Consider the following 7,056-nt stretch of genomic DNA (forward strand, 5'->3'; position numbering starts at 1 on the left):
GCAGGAAGCACGCGGAAGCCCCGCCCCACTCAGCCCCGCCCTCTGGCCGCGCGCCAATGGCTGGCCCCGCCACTCACTTCTCGGCCCCGCCCAATCCCCGGCCCCGCCCCCGCTGGTATTTCCTGAACACCAATCTGCGCCGAGCTTTGTCTTTCACACCCACCGCGGGAAGCTCTGCCCCCGCTGACTCCCGACCTTGGCCCCGCCCACCCCAGGTTGTATGGATACAGTCTCGCCTTTCACGTGCCGACTTCGCCCAGGCCCTTCCCTGGGGACTGGTGGATGGGGGGGCTGTGACTGGGAGGTGAGGGAGGGGGGGCTCCTGGTGTGGTCCCGCGAGTGGGGCCGGGTTGGGGGATCCCCTGGCGGGGCCCTGGGATGTGGTCCCTTGGCTGGGCCCTGGGGGACACAAGGTGCCCTGGGTGTGGCCAATGCCCAGTCCAGGTGAGGGGCGGCGGGCTGGTGGACTGCTGGGGCAGTAGAACACTCTCATGACAGGCTGTGGGATCAGGCAGGAACTGTTCAGACTCAAATCCAGGATCGTGCTCCAGCTTCCTGTCACAAGGCCCTGGCTGCGTACTGCAGGTGTGCTGCCCTGCTGACCACAGGGCCTGGGCCAGCTCTTCCTGGGCATGTCTGTGCCCTGCTAGCCCCTCTCCCTTTGTTGCTGGGGACTGAACTCAGGGTCTTTGCACAGAGCTACATCCCCAGCCCTTTTCACTTTTTACTTTGAGACACGATCTCGATAACATACCCAGGCTGGGCTCAGATTTGGTGGTCCTCCTGCCTCAGCCTGCCGAAGTGCTGAGATTACAGGCATACACCACGATGCCCAGCTTCTAGCTAGCCTCTTAGGAAAGTTGCTGACCCTTACAAATGTGTTCTGGAGTGCCGCTCTGAGGTCTGAGAGGACGGCTGGAGTCTGTGTAAGCAAGAGACTTGGTGGGCTGCTTGCTGCAGGCCCTAGTGATGATTGTAGTTTTGGTGAGCGTTTGTGTTGACACACCTCGGGGAGAAAGGCTAGGCGTCCTGGAGAGAAACACCCCTGAGGGTGGGAGGCATTAGGAAAGCAGATGGCCCTCCCTCCCCAGCCTGCCCCTCCCCAGGCACTTAGAAGAAAGCCAGGCCTGCCCTGGCCCTGCCGGGTTCTTCAGGTGTTCAGAGCAGAGAGCTGGGCTTTTGGAAACACTGGGATGCTCTGAATGCTTCATCCTGAAGAGAAACGTGTTCTATGTTTGATCCCAGCATCAGCTTCATTAGGGTTCAAAGAGGAAGGCGAGGACTTCTCTTTGACCCTCTTCCTGGACTGTGACCATATCTAGCTGCTCTCTGTCTTTAAACTTTATTATAGGTCTTACCTGTCTAAACATCTGCCAGAAAGTACCTTAATGACTTCCTTGTCTAACTGACAAATATCCCGGAGCAGCGTTCTGTGGATTTTTTTTACTGGCTTGAAGCTTGCAACCAGCCTGATTTTCTAAGTTACAGTACTGTCCTCATTTCGTCCTTGCTGTGTCCCAGTTATAAATCATCTTTCCTACCCGCTTCCCTCGACTGTCCCACAGCCTTTGTAACTGTACTCGGGGTCGTATGCACTGCTGGGCAGCTGCTGATGGTGGGTGGGGGCTGCCGCTCAGGCAGAGCCCTGTGGGCGTGCACAAGGCCTGGGTTCCCTCCCAGAGCCAAAGACAAGAACAAAAAGGCTGCCACTCACGCACCAGTACAGCCTGGGGAGCGGCAGACTGTGGTATACAGTGGGCACCCAGTGTGTTTCTGTTACTCACCAACTACTGGAATCAGTTTTTTCTCACGGATGACCGAAATCTCTCGTGGCCCAGAGGATGCTCCTGATTGTCCCATCCCACCCCCTTGGCGGGAGTCTTGGTCATGCAGCCACGTGTGAAGTGCAGGGAGGAGGCCAGAGAAGTCAGGAGGTAGCAGCGAGAGGGTGGACAGCATCAGGTGGACGCTGTATTCCTGTTGCTCCGGAGTCTCCTCCTCCCTGTCTTTTCCAGAGCAAAGTCAAGGCTAAATAAACAGACTGACTGGCAAAGCTTTTGTTCCTCCTGTGGCAGATTGACAACCGGTGGTCAGCTTGTAACACCGAGCTGGCGTGGTGCTGGGTGTGGGGGGCCCACCTGAGGACTGTTGTCAGCAGCATAGGAGGCAGAACTGGGGAGGAAAAAGAGAAGCTATAGGGAGCTGTTGATTGTCCTGGAGAAGCTTGTCACGCTGGCTTTCCTGATGAAGTCTGTTGTTTTCATCCTTCAAGGAGCTCAGGACCTTGTTGGCACTGCAAATAACTTCAGTTCACTTTGAGGGAGCTCTGATCCTTACTTTGCGCATCGCTTCCTGGCTCCAGTGCAGATCCCTCAGCCTGCTAGCATGGATCCTTCATCCCACTGGCACAGACTTCCTAGCTTCCACCACTGACCTTTGGGCCTTCCCAGCGCAGATCCATGAAACAGGCCTGTGAGAGATGTTGTCGTGGGCTCTGGGCCTCGACTGGACTCATGGGAGGCATTGTTACGGGCTCTGGGTTTTCAGCTGGACTCATGAGGACACTGGCATGGGATCCAGGCCCTCAGCTGGATTCTTTGGTCTTTAGTGTGTGGACAGATTTCCTGCACTCTGTATATGACCCTTTGGGTGACTATTATAAATAATCTTATAAAATATGTGTCCTGTATTATATTGTTCCCCTTACAAAACCCTGATTACAACATCTCCTGACCAGGGCTAGTCTCCCCGGTGACCCTGTTCTCATTCTCTGCGGACAAGGCTTGGGCACTGGGCATGCCTGTGATGTGTTTCATCTCGATAGAATCTGAGGCACCCAAGAATGTCTGGCCATCTTTCACCTCAGTGCAGAGAAGGCCGGTATATGCTGGGTCTCCCCTTTTGCCCCGGATTCCTGTGCTAAGTCCTAGCGTGACATGCTGGGAGAGCAGCCTTCAGCTGGGTGGTGAGGGTGGGACCTGATTCACAGTGCGGGCGTCCTTGTGGGGATTTGGACACAGAGAAAGGCTCGGGGAAAGGCCATGTCCGGACATAATGAGGAGGCGGCTGTGTGAGGCCCAGGAGAGAGGCCTCAGGAGAAGCCAGCCCTGCCCACAGCTTGATCGTAGATGCCAAACCCCCAGGCTCTGAGAAACTGCATTGCTGAGGGCTGGCCTCTGAGCACCGAGCAGCCAGACCTCGGTCCAGTGCCAGACCCGTGTGAGCAGGCGCCGAGAGGGCGGCTTCTCAGGACAGCCCGCGGTGTGGGGCCGGAGGCTCGCTTTGCGTGTCACCACACGACAAGCTGCTCAGAGCTCTTCCCAGCAGAGGGGGCTTGCCGTGTAGGAGCACCGTCGCCGTGCCGGCTCCACTGCCACCGTCAGGCCCACGTGCCCAGGGTTACTTGGCACCACCACTTTTGACTAGGGTAAGCCAGACGAGATGGCCAGCACAGCCCTGTGTGTACCCCTGCTGGCCCTGAGCAAGACCCCGTACGGTGGCGATTCCAGCAGTCCCGGCACGGTGTGTTCCAGCAGAGTTGTCTGTTTTTAAAAATGTTTTCCACAGATGATTTCAGGTCTCACTTATTTCCACTGAAAAAATCAGGATGCATTGTCCTACCCTGGGAAAGTCCCTGGTCCCTCTGCTGTTGAGGCAGGTGACTGTGGAGCTCTGTCACCCAGTGCCAGATGCTCCCTGAGGGACTTACAGGGTGGTGACCTGGCTTTCAAAGCTGCATAGCTTTTCTGAACTGTTTCTTCTTTGTTTTGCCTTCCAGGCCCTCGTCAGGATCCCACATTCTTTGTAAATCCTGGTGATCATGAAGCTGTCCTTCCGTAATCGGTGTCGCCCTTAATGTATTAAACTCTAACCTGCAAGACCATAGTCATCGGAAATAGAAGTCTGTATTTCAGACTCCATGCATCTGAAATTCTTCACGATGACGTAAGTGGAAACTAACAACACAGCCTATCAGATGGTCTTTTGCAACCTGCAGAGTCGGTTGCACAGCCCGCACCTCTTCATTTCCGCATAGCCGAGCTTCAGCTGCCTGCCTGCCTCCTTGAGAGCAGAACACTGCGCCTGCTTCGGATAACTCAGACATGAGTTGAGGCACAACGACAACTCTGTTGTAGAGGAAAATGAAGGTACAAGTGACGTAGGCGGGGAGCACAGCGTCCAGTTACCCTGAGAGTGTTCCAGAGAATGAGAAGCTGCATTGACCTTAACTGACAGAGAGAAAGGTAACCCTAAGTCAGTACCTGCGGGAATGCCCCGCTGGTCATGACACAGGCCGGTTAAGATAAAGCAGGCAAAGTCTGCCCTGTCTCTCGTGTTCTTAGTGAGATCAGCCAAGTCAGGGTCTTTATCTACTTATCATGAGACTATTAGGGCAGATAAAAATCATCGAAAGTAGTGACTTGTCTTCAAAGGGCCAGAGGTGGCCTCCCAGTGCTTTATCACGTGGGCCCATCGGGCCTGTTTTATCTCTTCTTTTTGGGAAGAGGAAGAAGTTGTCCATCTGGTGCTTGCTTGAAGAATTCTACTGCAATAGTTTTTTTCAGTATTGTTTAATTTCATACATGCTAGTGATTTCCTAGACATTTCCCGTTCCAAATTCAGTCATTTCCACCCGGAGCTGCCTCTGTCCCAGGTGGGTCAGGCAGGGGCCTGGCCGGGGAAAGGGTGCTTGTACCTTGCCCTTGCCAAGGCCTTCGCTGGCAGAGGCCAGGTATGACCTGCTGGCCATTCCTCAGCTTTGGCCAGGTCCGGCTGGCCTCTCCCCACCAGCCCCGCCGTCTTGGTCCCTGCTCAAGGAGGGACCACTGCCTCCTTGAGCAGGAGAGTCCAAATGACCTGCCTTGAGCAGGTCCCGTCTTGGTCCCTGCTCAAGGTCCCTGCTCAAGGACCTGCTGCTGTTATGGACTGAGGTCTGGCTGCTCAGGGCTCAGGTGCCCGTACCCAGGGAACAAGCGTGGGCAGGAAGGAAGGTGGAGGCAGGGAGCTGCACGTTTGCACCCTGCCTAGGCAGCAGAGACCTTGTGTCAAATAAAAAATACAAAGGGCTGAGGGTGTGGAGGGTGGGGCTGCGGTAGAGAGCCCCTAAAAAAGGAAGAAACAAAGGGATGGGGAGGAGATCAGGGCTATTCAAGGGTCTGCCCTGACACGATGGAGAGGTGATCACCTTTGAAGCGCCACCTTGGGAACCATGTGGTGAAAAGGGCTTGTGTAGGGAGGGAAAGGAGGACCCCAGGATGGGGCGGGAAGACCGTGGGCTGAACCAGGGCTGCCCTGTTTAAGACACTCGTCTCCTTTTCCTCCTTCTCTGGCTGGAACACTGCAGGGGCCCTGACCCCAGGACCAGCTCCTGTCCTTCTGTAGACAGATGTGGGTTGCCTCCTGGCCACGGCCGTGCTGTGTCAGTTGAGACACAGAACTCAAGGATGAGGTGAGTATTACGTGTTCTGATGGGACCTAAAGGTTTTGGGTCCTAGGACTCTAAAGGAAGATCATTTAGTAGCTGCCACCTTACTCACTTGGGGCTGGCTTCTCTTGGGCGTTTAGGGTGCTGGGTGAAGGAGCTGCAGTCCTCGTGAGTCCGAAGGCTCCCCGCCCTCAGGCGCAGCATTTGCCACACTGCCGCCCCACCCGGAAGGAAGGGAACCAGGGGCAGGCTGCTTTCCAGGTCCCATGGGGACGGTCTTGGGCCCTAGAAGTGTCCAGAAAAGGTCAGCAGGTATGGCCGTCCCCTCCCCTCCTCTGCAGGACACCTGAAGGCTCTCTCTGGCTTGGCTACAATCCTGCCTTGGCCTGCCAGCCCTCTGGGCTCAGGTCCACAGAGAGGAGGGAGGAAGCCTCTGCCCCAGCGTAACTGCAGCCACCACCAGCACCACACTTTGTGCAACCACTTTGTGGGGCTGCGGATTGAACCCCGGGCCTCACACACGTGAGGAGTGCACCCCTCGCTTTCCTTTTCTAAAAACTTTAAAAGCAGTTTAGATTCACAGCAAAAGGAAGAGGAAGGTACAGAGATTTCCCCTACGCTTCCCCACACGGCATCTTATCTTTGACGGCTCATTTTACCTCCTGCTTGCTGGACTCTGGGCTGCAGCGCTGGGCGGAGCTGCCTGTGACGGAGCCCGCCCAACCCGGGAGTATTTGGACTCTTACTGCCTCAATGGAGGGGGCAGCTCACGAAGTCTGTACTTTAAAACTGTTTCAGGCAAATGTTCTTTGCTGTTTTATTGAAAGTTTATGCTCCATTTGTATACAAAGCTTTTGTTTCTCCTTTATCCTAAAGAGACACTGTTAGGTCACTCCCCTCAGTCTGGGTGTGTGGTGAAAGAGCGGAGAAATGACTTGCATGGCCTGGGGAAAGTTTGCATGTGGGTCCACAGAGCAGTGCTACAGGGTACCAAGAGAAGACACGTGAGGCTGGTGGTACTGGGTCCAGGCAGTGGGACAATGCCTGCACCAGTGGAGGCGGCCTCCAGGGACCTCCTTCTTTGCCACTCGAGCCCGGAGTGTCTACGAAGCGCTTTCTTCCTGGTCCTTGGTGACTACAGGAAGGGGTGTGGGAGCTCTGTGTTCTGCCAGGCCTCTGCAGCCTGCGGTCCGTGCCTCTCACTAATATCACCGGGGGCTCTGTGGCTCATGCTGTGCTCCGTGACAACCATCTGTGTCCAGTTCCTGCACTGAGACTGACTCCAACACGAGCATGCCTAAGCACTGGCCGGGCTTGCGAAGAGCTGGAAGTTCCCATAAAGCTTCTGAGAGAGGAGTGAATGTATTAAAATGGAATTCCTGGCAGAGACCAGAACCAGTCATGTTACAGTGAAGGCAACACTTTACATTACCCTTCAAAAAGCTGATATATTTCCACCCCTTTTCTTTCCTTTCTCCTTTCTTCTCTCTTCCTTTTTCTTTCTTTCTTTTTTCTTTCTTTCTTTCTTTCTTCTCTTTCTTTCTTTCTTTCTTTCTCTTTCTTTCTTTCTTTCTTTCTTTCTTTCTTTCTTTCTTTCTTTCTTTCTTCCTTCCTTCCTTCCTTCCTTCTTT

At 54.7% G+C, this 7,056-nt stretch overlaps 1 long non-coding RNA gene across 2 annotated transcripts; it reads left to right on the forward strand.

The window, feature by feature from the left end:
• The first annotated feature begins 129 nt into the window (after nt 1–129).
• Nucleotides 130–6,896, forward strand: LOC102015675. Of its 2 annotated transcripts, XR_259010.2 has the most exons (5): nt 130–215; nt 3,779–3,945; nt 4,037–4,244; nt 5,345–5,449; nt 5,566–6,896. It is a non-coding gene; the product is annotated as an uncharacterized LOC102015675 (long non-coding RNA). The 2 variants fall into 2 exon arrangements; XR_001233981.1 differs by having other exon boundaries at nt 3,779–4,244.
• The last annotated feature ends 160 nt before the right edge of the window (nt 6,897–7,056 follow it).

This window comes from Chinchilla lanigera, unplaced genomic scaffold, assembly GCF_000276665.1.
Source record: "Chinchilla lanigera isolate Chin_1 unplaced genomic scaffold, ChiLan1.0 scaffold00001, whole genome shotgun sequence".
In the NCBI taxonomy this organism is placed as follows: Eukaryota; Metazoa; Chordata; class Mammalia; order Rodentia; family Chinchillidae; genus Chinchilla; species Chinchilla lanigera.